Here is a 13,856-nt window from a genome sequence, read left to right on the forward strand (position 1 = left end):
GATTCACAGGTTCTAGTAACTTCTCCCCTGAGGGGAGCCCTTCTCTATGAGGCTAGGGAGGTGAGACCACTACCCAATCATCCCCCTGGTATGGTAATACGTGGTAGGACCTCATAGGGAGAGACTCTGATCTGGGGATAAGGACTCTTTCCTTTAGACCCTTTCATCCTTCTAAAGTATAAGCCCCTCAAGTTTCTGTTTATTACTGTGATGCTTCACCACTCGCACATACACTCCTTAAAGGTAGTGAGAAGAGGAATAATGGAAAATCCATAAAGAGTGCTTGTTGGTTGGCAGCCAACCATACTGAGACAAAGAAGAGGGAAAAAAGAATGGAGATCAATCCACAAAAACAAATGTAAGACTATGACAGTCTGCTGAGGAGGAAACGGCTACAAAGTATAAAGAGGAGGGTCTAGCAGAAGGGAGAAGCCGGCATGGACGCTGGAAACCCTGGGAAGTTCAAACCTGGAAGCAAGCTGCAGCAACCAGTCCTCGGCAGAGAGGATACCTTGCCCTGGTCGGCTGAGCACCTGAGGGAAGACAAGAGAGCCAATGTGCCTGACAATTGGGAGAAGGACTTTCGTGGCGTGACCTCAGAGAGGTGGACTGTTAGGTCCTACAATGACGCAGAAACCGAAGGGCCACAGACAGCGCAGAGCCAGAGCGGAACACTGGAGATGGGAGAACGAAGAAGAAGCAACGGCAATGAAAAGTGACCGAATCCAAGATCCCAGGAAGAGCCAGCAACATGATTGCTCCAAAAACAAGGTAAGAGGAGCCACGGTCGACCCGGTAGAGTTTTGGGGGATGTAAGAAAGGCATGGTATCAAACAGTGAAGACAGACAACAGTGATCAGAGTTTAAGGGTGTTTATTGAACTTCAGGGGGTTGGTTGAACGCCTATCTAAGCCTAAATCTAAGGGTGGGAGCAAGCTACAACCATCAAATAATAATGCCATCCTAGTGGAGTCTCTGTCAAAATAAAAGGGCCTATACTAATAAACCTATTGCCTATCCTTACTTCTAAACACAAAAGGTGTAGGACAATAATGTATGCAAACCGAAAAGTGTTCAAGAAATAATACGTCAGGATAATTGAGCAATTCACTTCCCTTCCCCACGTTTTCATCACGGGGCAAGGCGGCACATTCAAGCTTTGCACACACTCTGGCATGAGGATACAGTTCAAAACATAGGTATCGGGGCCGTCTGCCAAAGCCTCTTTTCCAATAACAGTCTCTTATTGCAGAGGGCCTGTCGTAACAAACAAGCACCAAAGTTCCTTTCTCATCAGGATTTTCACATTCACATGTTCTCGCTTCCAGTGTTCATCATGGGTCCTCCTCCTTCAGGCTCTGACCCCTTTTAACACAATGTTCACAATTGGTCTCCTTCGTTCGAGCTCGAACCATCTAATCTCTCTTTTTAAGTTTTCCTCTTTATAATAAAAAATCGAAGACTTTCGAATGTGCGAAGGGTTTTGCTTAAACCGTTGCAGTACCACTTAGATTCACTTCACTTCTCATTCATACCAATCTTCTACTTTCATTTCTGCCACTTCTTGGATGGATACCTTACAGAGACCTTCGATTGAGCACCCTCACAGTGCTGGAACTCTCTGTCATTAGTATTGTATATTTCTGCGTTAATGTTCAAACATCAGCAATTAAGCTTTCCTCGCTTCTTTCATCACACGTGTTACCAATCTTCGTTCTTGCGCTCTTTATACAATGTTTGCCGCTTGCAACCTTGACTTCAACACAGACCGGCCTTGCATCAGTCTCCCCAACTCACCGGCTGTGTTGATCTCTGTAGTGCTGCTTTGATCTTGGAGCCAAGGGCGGTACCAAAGCAGCTGCTGTTCCTCCCCGACTCGGTGAGTCATGCTTTAGGGCCCCGGGTATCTCTGACACACAATACAGGATTCTTCAGTCCGGTTTCCTGGCCTTACGCTTTTTAATCTGAAGGGTTCTGGAAAGTAACGGAAAGTAACGGTTTCTAGACGGAAAGGTCAAGGGTATCTCCCTCCTTATGTACCCTTCTTGGTTAGCCGTCTTTCTTCCCTCATTCAGCTGCCATCGGGAAAATACTGTTCCTTCGTGTGCTTTGCCTCGCTCAGAGTGTGCTTGCGCGTTCTGCCAGTAATTGCCTGACCTTGCCTGACAATAGTAGTGGGACATGTTTGGTACAATGCTCGGGTGTGAGTCTATTTTTCCCCAGAGCAGACTGTCCGTGTAAAAGTGTTTGTGAAGGGAAAGGGAGGGAAGGGTAGAGTTTCTAAATATTCTACTGAGTAGGATGGGGGTAAAGGTGTTACATGGAGGGGGATACCACGTCTCGCCATCAGGTGTCCCACTCCCTGAACACCACTGACCAAGGTGATCCTCCCGCACTAGTCCACCCCAGGAACTGGATCCAAAAGCAGTGGCAGTGTCCTTGCCACCTGGATGACAGATCCCCGAGGACTACTGCTTGAAACACCTTCTGGTTTCTCACAGGGAGCTTAACCGATGCATCAGGAGTTATCTTCCTCATCGCAGTAGCCCCAAGGAAGCTACTGAACCTGACGTATTTCTTGGGAATAGTCTCCCTCGTCACAATAGCCCACAGTAGTGATATACAGAGCTGCAGGAGTAAAATATTTCTCTAAAGTAATCTCCCTCATCACAGTAGTGATACTGAGGAAACCAAGAGCCAAGTTTTCTTCGGGAGCAATCTCCCTCGTCCGAATGGTGACATGAGAAACCATAAATCTGCAGAGTCCCACAGGAGTGAACTTCCTTGTCACAGTGGAAACTCAGCATATGTGAAAAGTACCAAAACATCCAAGAACTGTTGGGGTAATCTCCAATAGTCAAGATATGAAAAGTCCTAACAAGGCTCCTGCAATAAGAAGAAGAGTTGATAAAGTCTTAACTCTGTTGTATTCAAACCCTTGCGAGCAATTAAAGAGACTTTTAAAGACGTGTCTAAAGGACTATCAAGGGACAGTCACCAGAACTCTTCCAGATAGACCAGGAGAAGGCAGTCCTTCTCCAGGTCTAGGCATTTTTGGTAAATCAGACCCTATTGCAAGAGGCTGTTGTTAAATATCCAAAGATTGGATTGTTTGAACAGGAGAAGGGAGTAATTCTACTGGTGACTTGGATGAGAAGTTCATTGAACTCTTTTCTTGTTGGTGTATTTGTTAGTGGTAGGGATAGAGTAGCAGGTTTGGACAGAGGACAATATTTTTGTTTCTTTTTACTTACATCCTGACAAGCACCAGAGTTATCCTGTGTTGAGGTAGGGAAAACACCTCTAGGTTAGGGAGACATAGGTTTTCCTCATTATTTTGAATAAAAGTCTATAGCCAAAAAGATACCATCTTGTCAGTCTCCTTACTCCGTTACACCATAGTCAGTAACTTTAGTAAACTACAGATGTCAAGGAATGTGTTTAGTTTCCAAATACCATCTAAAGTAGGCAGGGCTTCATGTCATCACCCATCCAATATGAAGCAGTCTCCCAAAATAATTATTTGACACAGTATCGTTTTTTTCTTAATAAATATTTAATTATAACATTCTTGAATTAAATGTAGCGATACGATATTCAGTCATGGAAGTGTGGATATATTAAATACAGTTAGATTTCTTCATGTTAAGTCTACTTGACTAGCATCCTCGGGAAAGCATCTGAACAGTGTGTCCAGTTCAAACATCATAAAGACATCCTGCCCTTTCGCCATGCAGTCATCCAAAATGAACCTCTGCGAGAAACATCGAATATACTTTGATGATATTACAGATAGCATCACTTCTCCATGGAGAGACCCCTCTCCCCATGAGGCCAGGGCAGTGCGGCCACTACCCAACAATACCCATGGGGGCGGTGGACTGTGGGAGGATCTCCTGGTGGGAAATGTCCCTCATGGGGAAAGTGGCATAGGGCCGTACCAGGGGTCCTGTAACATCAACACCTGCGACTTAAAACCCTTCCCCTATTCCTCCTCAATGGGCAATGTAGTAGAAACAATGTGTTTTTGTAAAACCTCTAAAACCTGTAATTCATTAACCATCATGACGAGGAAGAAATGGCAAAAGCAAATAGTAAGGCGCAACCATATCAATACACCTGAAAGTCAGGTGACTGACGCTATGCAAGGGATGGACTTCCTATTTAAACCTGAACGCAAAGGACGATGAGGTTCGCTAGCATGGAGCTGCTCTGGTAATTAAAAAGTCCCTGAAAAAAGAAAGATGAACGAGCTCCAGGAGGACTTGCCAAGTTCGTAGTTTTACTCTGGTCGCCAGAGTCCTATTGAGCCCTACTTGCCCCAGAGAACTAGCAAGCAGGGATACCTGTGAACCCGGTGAGCAGGCGAACCTTAGAAGAGAGGTCAAGGTGAGTGCCGACCGAAAGGCGTGAAGATGTGGGACCCAAGGAGGAGGGAGGACCAAAGGCGCGGCCGAAAGCTGCGTCTTCCAACGTTGAGCAGCAGCAGCAGGAAGGCGAGCCCAGGCGAGGGTGATAAGGGTGATAAGGGTTGAAAGCAAACCGCAACCCTATCACCAACATCGGCCTCCAGGGGACGAGCGCTGAATTGTTTAAGACGGAGAGGAAGTACCTTGTATAGTCTTGGTTCCCGCGACCAGAGGAAGAACTGGTGTTGAACTTGCCGAATCAAGGTACTTGGGAGATGCTAAAGTCTGGGTGGGGTCGGGAACCTAACCATAAAATACCCCGTAGTGGACATCACTTTCGGTCTCAAGTACCTGGCCAATATACCACAAGGAGATAATACTTGAGGGATTGGAGGAAAATCCACTACTACTAAAATCCTTATTGTCCCAGGCGGGACCACATTGACGTTTTAGTTTGTTTGCTTTGGAACATTTTCGATGAACTTTGTTTGTTACACAACACTTTGAGCCTTACTTTACTTTGGAACTGTTTACTTTCGTCACAAGGAGCACCGTTTGTCTCTAAGAGGATTCCGCTGGGAGGAGGGAGACATCCTTCCAGGTTTATCGGACCTTTGTTTTGAGACTTTTTTTTACCCCCAATAAATTGTCAATTTTGCTGAAGGGGAGAGAATGATCCCCCTTGGAGTACAGGGCATCCTATAGTTGGGTTAGGTTTTGCTGTATTATTAGGCATAGCAGGATTTTGACCAGAACTGTTTATTTTAAGAAATCGACTGACCTGACCGCCCCAGTTTATCTTTTGTTAGGTAGGGAAACCACCTTAGAATATGAATGGATAGGCGTTTTCTTTTTGTTTAACAATAAAAACATTGTAAACCATGCCTTCTCTTGGTCAACCTCCTGCTTCCTCAAGGCCACAATGCCCAAATGGATAAAGATAAAAACCAGAGCCCTCTAAGATCTGTGGCAAGCCAGAGGAAGGATTAGGACCAGAGGACATAGTTTACACGTAACTTTAATTTAAAGAAAATGCCTCACTGACCCTATTCTAAAAGGGAGATCCTTTCCCAAAAAATATTAACTAAGATACTTGTTGATATCCCAATATAGAGTAGTCTTGTTTCAAACCTATACACTAAATGGGACCTACCACTTAGAAAAACGTATAAGAAAAATAGGTTGAGTGCCCTGCACTCTGGGGTTTTCACCACAATCTCTCTTGGCGTCCCAGGAATCCCTACTAGGTCTTGATCCAATAGTCCTTAGTTAATACCAGTTCCGCTCAAAGAAACAGTTCTTGACAGTCTGTAAAGGTTCCTCAAAGGTTTCCTCAAAATTCCAACAAAAAATCTCAACTCCCTGAAAATACAAAATGACCACATTTCTTTAGGTGGAGGGATATTTTCCAGATCCCTCTCCATCACTTCTAGTTGATGTCTCCCCACTTAAATTAACTGTTGGGTGCATCCATGCACCCCTTATATCTGTTCTTTACTAGTTTATTTGGCCCTTGTGGCTCATTTGGGTCCCACTGTCCCAATGTTTCACTTAACTCTCTTGGGTTTTGATGACCCCTCTGACCGTTTGTCTCTCTTATCTTTCATGGGTCCCTCTGACCCTTCTGAAGGTTTGTACAGCTCGTGTTTCTCGTGCTCCTGCAACTCTTCAGGGATTCCCTCTCGTCTCATATCCATGTGGTCCCTTCGGATGGGGCTAGGTTAGTCCTTCTCTCTGCCCAAGTCGTTTGTTCCTGTCCTCTCCTCCCGCTGATATGGGCAACACGTGTATTTTCCCTTCCCCCCTGAAGCACTCTCTTGTGCACCCTCTTCTTAAGAAACCCTCCGCCAACCCCTACTGTCCGGCTAACTATCGCCCGATTGCCACCACTCCTTTCCTGGGCAAACTCTTGGAAAAGCTGGCCATCTCCCATCTTAATCTTCACACTGAATCTGTTGGTTGCCTCCATGACCATCAGTCTGGCTTCAGAGCCGCCAAAAGCACGAAAACTGCTCTCCTGAACATCCGTGAAGATCTGCTCTCCAACCTTGATTCTAATACCCTGTGTCCTCATCTTACTTGATTTCTCTTCTGCCTGTGACACAGTCAACTATGCCATCCTGCTCAACTATCTCCGTGATAACATGGGTATCACCGATCAGGCCCTTGCTTGGCTGACCTCTTTCCTCTCCGATCGACTATTCCAGATCCAACTTGGGTTCTTCCTCTCCTCTATCTCTCTCTCTACCTGTGGTGTTCCTCAGGGGTCTTACCTATCTCCCTGGCTATTTAACCAATACGTGGCACTTCTTGCCCACCGCATTGCAGCTCTATGCCCCAACTTTCAGTGCTATGCGGATGGCAATCAGCTAATTCTCAGGCTCCCTTTTGCCCCCTCTTCTCCTTCTCTCATCTCTGACTTCCTGTCTGCTATCCAGGAGTGGTGTGCTGACAATGATCTCTGCCTTAATGCCAGTAAGACTGATATTCTCCCCGTTGACACACCTGCTCCCTTCTTTCCTGTCATTCTCTGGCTGGCCTCTCTTGGCCCTCTTCCTGCTCCCACCTGGGAAGCTAAAAACCTTGGGGTCATCTTCGACTACACACTCTCCTTTTCTCCTCACATCTCCAACGTCTCTAAGAAGTCACACTACAAACTGCACCTCCTCAGAGGTATTCTTCCTTTCCTTCCCCCAGAAGCTCACTGTCTCCAGAGCTCTGGTTCTATCTAGGCTAGACTACTCCAACAGACTCTTTCTAACTCTGCCTGCTTCTACTCTCCGCCCTTTGCAACTCATCCAGAACAGGACTGCGAGACTTGTCCTAGGCCTTAAACCCAGGCATCATATCTCTCCAGGACTGAAATCTCTTCACTGGCTCCCAGTGGCTGCGAGGATTAAGTTCAGAACCCACTGCATTGTCCACAAGGCCTTCTGGGGGCTGGAGCCTCAATACCTTCAACTCTCTCTTTGCAAATATCTTCCTTCTCGAGCCCTTCGCTCCTCCGCCTCCAACTCAGTCAGGGTCAGTCGCTTCTCCAAGAAACGAGTTGGTGGTAGATCTCTTTCCTCGGCTGTGCCCTCCCTCTAGAACAGCCTCCCTGCCTCTCTGAAACTTAAGGAGAACCATTAACCGCAAGACTTTCCTCTTTGCTTCTGCTTTCTCTTCCTCTCCCCTGCTGAACTCCTGATTGAAATTGAAACTGCACTGGTCACCTGGGTACCCTCTGATCTAGGGGCCCAGGTTCTGTATCCGTACTGTCCCCCACCAGCACATGCCACTTGATGTCTACACTTACCCTTGCACTTGCCACCAGCTGGCCTCCCTTTTTATTTATTTGTATTTATTTGTTTTGTTTTCTGTGTATTATAATATGGCATTTGATATAATATTGCATTTATAACGCGCCTATATACAAGTGTTTCAAGGCGCGAAATCCCATGTACCGCACTGTCCCCTCCCCTTTCCCCTTGCACTTCTCCCCTCCCTTCTCCCCTGCACTTGGGCGATCTCAATGTCACCTGGCCTAGCAAGATTGTTGTCTGTCTTCCCTTTGTTCCCCGCCGCATGCATCGTAGCGCCTTGAAACACTTAACGTGAATAGGCACATTACAAATGCCATATCATATCATACCTGCGGTGTTGCAGGGTTTGCTCCAGTGAGGGTTGTTTCCACAGCAGCGTTAGCGTTCTCCACGACTTGCAGCCCTTCAGTAGTGGATGCTAGCATTTTTTGCGTCCCGCTCGTCTCAGCATTCACTGGCCGGTTTGCTCTCGTGTTGAGTGCGGAGCACCCCGTTCTCCCTTGTGTCCTTATTCAGTAGATGTTTGTGGGCTCTGGGCCCATCACATCCTGTACGGAATCACGCCTCCAGGTATGTCCTTCTTTGCACGGCCTCTGCTTCTCATGCTGCTGCTGGAAGGATGTCCTCTCCCTCGGCTCCGCTGTCCTGGGTGGCTATGCCCCTCGCTGACGTTTGTAAAGAATGCACTGTATCAAAGTAAGACAGACACAAGTGACCACAGTTCAAGGGTGTTTAATGAATTTTATCAAAGGTGTTTATAAACACCTATCTAAACCTAAATCTAAGATGTGAGCAAGCTACGACCATCAAATCATAATAATGCTGTCCTAGTGGAGTCTCGTCAAAATAAAAAGGGCCTATACTAAAAAACCTACTGCCAATCCTTACCGCTATGCTACAAATAGGGTGGCATAATGTTCATGAAAAAGAAAGAAGTGTTCACAAAATGATAAGTTAGGATCTTCAGGCCGTTGGCCTCCCGTCCCCATGTTTTTAGCACGGGACAAGGCGGTTCACTCGAGCATGGCACACTCTTGGTCTTCTTCGGCACGGGGACACAATTCCTTTTACCAACATTAGGGCCTTCTGTGCCTAAGTCTCTTATGTTCAAAGTCTCTTGATTCAGAGGGCCTGATAAATCAAAAACAGCAAAAAAGTTCCTTTCTAAATATTTAAGTCGGGCGAGTCATTCTTCACTCTGGACCCCCCTCAGCTGGGCTCAGATCCTTTTTGTGCAATTAGCCTCCCTTAGCCAGGCTTGGACCAATTTTAGTTTGGCGGCATCCCTCAGTCGGGTACACATTTACAATATCTTCTCGGGTGACTCACGGTTCACCCCGGATCCGCCTCTTCCGGGCTCAGATCCCCTTTTATACAATTCGTCTCCCTCAGCCGGGCTCAGACCAGTTAAAGTTTGTTTTTAGCTTAGAAAGACTTTCGAATGTGCACAGGGTTTGGCTTGACCCGTTGCAGGACCACTTCGATGTTACAGTTCACAATTCTTGCATGCTCAGTTGGATACCAAACACGATACCAAGACCTTCGAATGAGCAGCCACGTGGCACCAGACCACTCTGTATATGGTACCTATTTTGGTTTCATAAAGTTCAATCACATATGAGTCATCTTACCTCATACAATGTTGCCGCTTGCAACCTCCATCGTAACACAGTCTGGTCTGCTATCAGTCCCTCTGACTCACCGGCTGTGCTGAATTCACTGTCTGCTTTGTTGTCAGAGCCAAGGACAGTACCACGGCAGCAATTGCTTCTCCCCTCCTTGGCTATCTATGCGGGAGGGCCCTGTGTACCTTCGACATACACTACACTGCTCTTCAGCTGTAATTCCCAGGCTTATGCTTCTTTTCCTTGAGGCCTCTTGAAAGCTGCGGTTCTTCTCCAAGAAGGTCAAGGGGGTAGTTCCCTCCTTGCAGCCCTCTCTGGTCTCGCCGCCTTTCTCCTCGGTTTAAACTGCCATCTCAGAATTGCTGCTTCCTCGTGTGTTTGGCCTTGCTCAGATTGTGCTTTCATGCTCCAACTTTTATCCTTGTGGGGAAGGGTAATGGAAGTCAGGTGTGTGTAATTATCAGTAATTATCTGATTCTGACTGACCCTTGTTTTGGGACATGTCCGGTATACGGCTCTGGTGTTAGTCCATTGTCGCTCACAGTGAACTATCCGCGAGAAAGTGTACCTGTTGGAAAAGGGGAAGGCACTGAGTTCCTAGATATCTTCCCTGGTAGGATGGAGAAAAGGTGATATTGGGAAGGGGATAGTGCATCTCAACCTCCGGTGCCCCACTTCCACTCCCTGAGGACCCTCATCCAGGTGATCCTCCTGCACTGGTCCGCCCCCTGGAACCTGTTTCAATAGCAATGGCTCTGTCCAGGCCACCTGGATGACAGGTCCCTATGGACTTGCTGGTTGAGTCACCTTCAGGTTTTTCTCAAACCCTTCCTCGATGCGATGTAGCCGCATCTGTTTCATAAGGGAACCGACAAAGGAAACCCACGTTCCCTTGATCTTTACCTTTTCGGTGCTCCACAGTAAAGCAGTAGGGTTGCAGGTCTAAGAACCATTGCATGATTCGAGGGTTAGAGTCTTTTCGTTGGCTAATACAAACTAGTGGAGAATGGTCAGTGATGAGTGTGAACTTTCTTCCTAGGAGGTAGTATCTAAGATGTATAGTGGCCCACTTGATAGTAAGGGCCTCTAATTTCAGCACAGAGAATTTCTTTTCACGTGGGGAAAGTTTGCGACACGTAAACAAGATGGGATGTTCCAATCCGTCACAAACTTGTGATAAGACGGCTCCTAACCCTGTAAGGGAGGCGTCTGTCTGCAGCAGAAATTCTTTTGAGAAATGTACTACCTTTAGTATCTGGTTCTGGCACAGGGTTCTTTTTAGGTTGTTGTAACATATATTATCCTCATCAGTCCCATTTATTTTCTGGGGTTCGGCATTCATTAGTTTATCTGTCCGCCTAGCTGTCCTGTCTGAGAAGTTAGGGCAGCTTCTCTGATAGCTCTCATTATAGTAAAGAGATGGAAAAGGTGGTTGTCCCAAGTTTTACTATAAATGACAATAATGTCAATATAAGCTCCACAGAAATCAGAATAGGGATGTAATATTTTACCCATTAGCCGTTGGAAAGTGGCTGGAGCCCAGTGTATGCCAAAAGGGAGGACTTTGAACTAAAACAGGCCTAGGGGTGTCAAGAAAGCTGTCTTTTCCTAATCGGGTCCATAAACTTGGACCTGCCAGTACCCTTTTGTTAAGTCTAGTGTTGATAGAAAGATGGCATTTCCAAGTTTATTAATTAGGTCATCGATGCGTGGCATGGGATAAGCATCGCAGTCGGAAATGGCATTAACCTGGTGGAAGTCTATGCAAAACCTTCAGGAATGGTCATGTGTGGTGACCAATACGATGTGGGAGGACCATGGGCTTGAAGCGGGTTTGATATTGTTTGCTGTTAACATCTTATTCACTACCTCAACCACTATCTGTTTGCAGGCTAGCGGGACTCTATATGGCTTCAGATGAACCGCTTTTCCCTTGTGTGCCTCACTCTTCCTGGTTTCTCAGAGAATCCATCGGGGAATGGGAAAATTAAGTCTCTTAAGTTCAAAGTCTCTTGATTCAGAGGGCCTGATATAGCAAAAACTAGAAAAAAGTTCCTTTTCAGATATTCAAGTCAGGCGAGTCAGTCTTCACCCTGGATCTCCCTCAGCTGGGCTCAGATCCTTTTTGTACAATTAGCCTCCCTCAGCCGGGCTCACACCAATTTATGTTGGTAGGGATCCCTCAGTCGGGTTTACATTTGCCACAACAATATCTTCTCGGGTGACTCAAGGTTCACCCCGCATCCACCTCTTCCCAGCTCAAATCCCATTTTATACAATTTGTCTCTCTCAGCCAGGCTCAGACCAATTACAGTTCTTTTTAGCTATTGAAGACTTTCTAATGTGCACAGGGGTTTAGCTTGACTCATTGCAGGAACACTTTGTTGTTACAGTTCACAATTCTCACACGCTCAGGCGGATACCAAACAGAGACCTTCAAATGAGCACCAACGTGGTGCAGCACCACTCTGTGGGCCTCATTACGACCTCGGCTGTAACCCTTAAATCCGGCGGTAGCGCTATTACTGCCGGATTTAAGAGTCCGCCGAATCAGGGCCTCGGCGGATTTCAACCCAGCTCTGAGCTGGTGTGAAATCCGCTGAGAATTCGCGCTCATACCGCCGGCGGGAAATCTGCCGGTGGTATGAGCGCGAAATTTCCCCATTGAGCCCAATGGGGAATGGGGCATTCCCGAATGGGCTCAATGGGGAATGGGGACTTCCAAGTCTGCCCAACTCGTGATCCCGCGCTATTAGCGCCGGGGGCTATGGCGGTCGCGCTAATGGCCCCCGCGCTAATACCGCCGGCGTTACCGCAGAGGTCGTAATGAGGCCCTGTATATGGTACCTATTTCGGTTTCATAAAGTTCAATCACACACAAGTCATCTTTCTTCATACAATCTTGCCGCTTGCAGCCTTGATTGTAACACAGTCCGTTCTGCTATCAGTCTCTCCGACTCCGGCTGTGCTGAATTCACTGGCTGCTTTGTTGTCAGAGCCAAGGACAGTACCACAGCGGCAACCACTTCTCCTCGCCTTGGCTATCAATGCGGGAGGGCCCTCTGTACCTTCGGCATACACTACACTGTTCTTCCGCTGTAATTCCTGGTTGTATGTTTCTTTTCCTCGAAGCCTCTTGAAAGTACTGGTTCTTCTCCGAAAAGGTCAAGGGTAGTTCCCTCCTTTCAGCCCTCTCTGCTCTCGCCGCCTTTCTCCACGGTTTAAAATGGCATCTTGGAATTTCTGCTTCCTCGTGTGTTTTGCCTTGCTCAGAGTATGCTTTCATGCTCCGTCTTTTATCCGTGTGGGGAAGTGTAATGGAATCAGGTGTGTTTATTTATCAGGAATTGCCTGACTCTGCCTGACCCTTGTGTTGGGACATATCAGGTATACGACTCTGGTGTTAGTCCATTGTCGCTCATGGTGAACTGTCCGCGAGAAATTGTTTGTGTCAGAAAGGGGGCCGCTGGGGGCTGAATGCCTAGGTATCCTACCTTGTAGGATGGGGAAAAGGTGTTATTTGGAGGGGTTAACCGCATCTCACACTCCGGTGTCCCACTTCCACTCCCTGAGGACCCCTCATCCAGGTGATCCTCCCGCACTGGTCCACTCCCAGGAACTGGCTCCAATAGCGATGGCCATGTCCTGGCCACCTGGATGACAGATCCCAGGGGGCTAGCGGGTGAGACACTTTCAGGTTTCTCACACGTTGTCACACCAGAGGCTCGCCTCGGCATAGGGTTTTTCCTCTTCCATTCAAGGGTTGTTAGCCCTTTGTTCTCGCTCTGAGATGGAAAAGGGGAGGACTGTTCACCACCGGCTGTCAAGTCTGTAGGAAGGTCAGCACTACCTTGAACTAAACTCATAGAGGTAATGTCAATGTAACCTGAGTCCATCATATAGATGTCACGTCAGCTCTTTCTTACTCCCATGTAGGCAGATAATAAGTATGTATAGAGAGTTCCCCATGAGAATGAGAGTCCTTTTCCCCTGAGGGGGAGTGACTCCCAGTGAAGTAGCACTTTCCTGAAACCCTATGATATGGCATTTATAACACACCTATACACAAGTGTTTCAAGGCGCGACGAGGCAAGGGTGGGGGGAACAGAGGGAAGACAGGCAGCGATCCTACTAGGCCAGGTGTCATTCAGATCGTGCGAGTGCATGGGAAGGGGGTGAGTGCGGGTGGGGGGATGGGACAGTGCAGTACATGGGATAAACGAATAAATAACAATAAGTAAAAGTACGGCCAACAGGTGGCAAGTGCAAGGGTAAATGCAGACAACAGGTGTCAAGTGCTGGTAGTGGGACTGTAAGGATACAGAAAAGAGCCCCCAAGTACAGGGGTTGCCAGGAAGGAAGAGCAGGTGTGCAACTGGTGGGGGAGGGGACCTGAGCCCGAGATCAGAGGGTGGCCAGGTAACCAGTGCAGTTTCGGTTTCAGCCAGGAAGTCAGCAGTGGAGAGGAGGAGAAATGGCAGTAGCAAATAGAAAGGTTTTGAGGTGCTTCCGGAAAC

At 47.3% G+C, this 13,856-nt stretch overlaps 1 protein-coding gene across 3 annotated transcripts in view; it reads left to right on the forward strand.

The window, feature by feature from the left end:
• The window catches only part of LRRC72 (leucine rich repeat containing 72), a 486,094-nt gene that overhangs the window by 229,576 nt on the left and 242,662 nt on the right, over nucleotides 1-13,856 (forward strand). The gene's annotated exons all lie outside the window — the stretch shown is intronic.

This window comes from Ambystoma mexicanum, chromosome 2q, assembly GCF_040938575.1.
Source record: "Ambystoma mexicanum isolate Mex_15411 chromosome 2q, UKY_AmexF1_1, whole genome shotgun sequence".
NCBI classification, from domain to species: Eukaryota; Metazoa; Chordata; class Amphibia; order Caudata; family Ambystomatidae; genus Ambystoma; species Ambystoma mexicanum.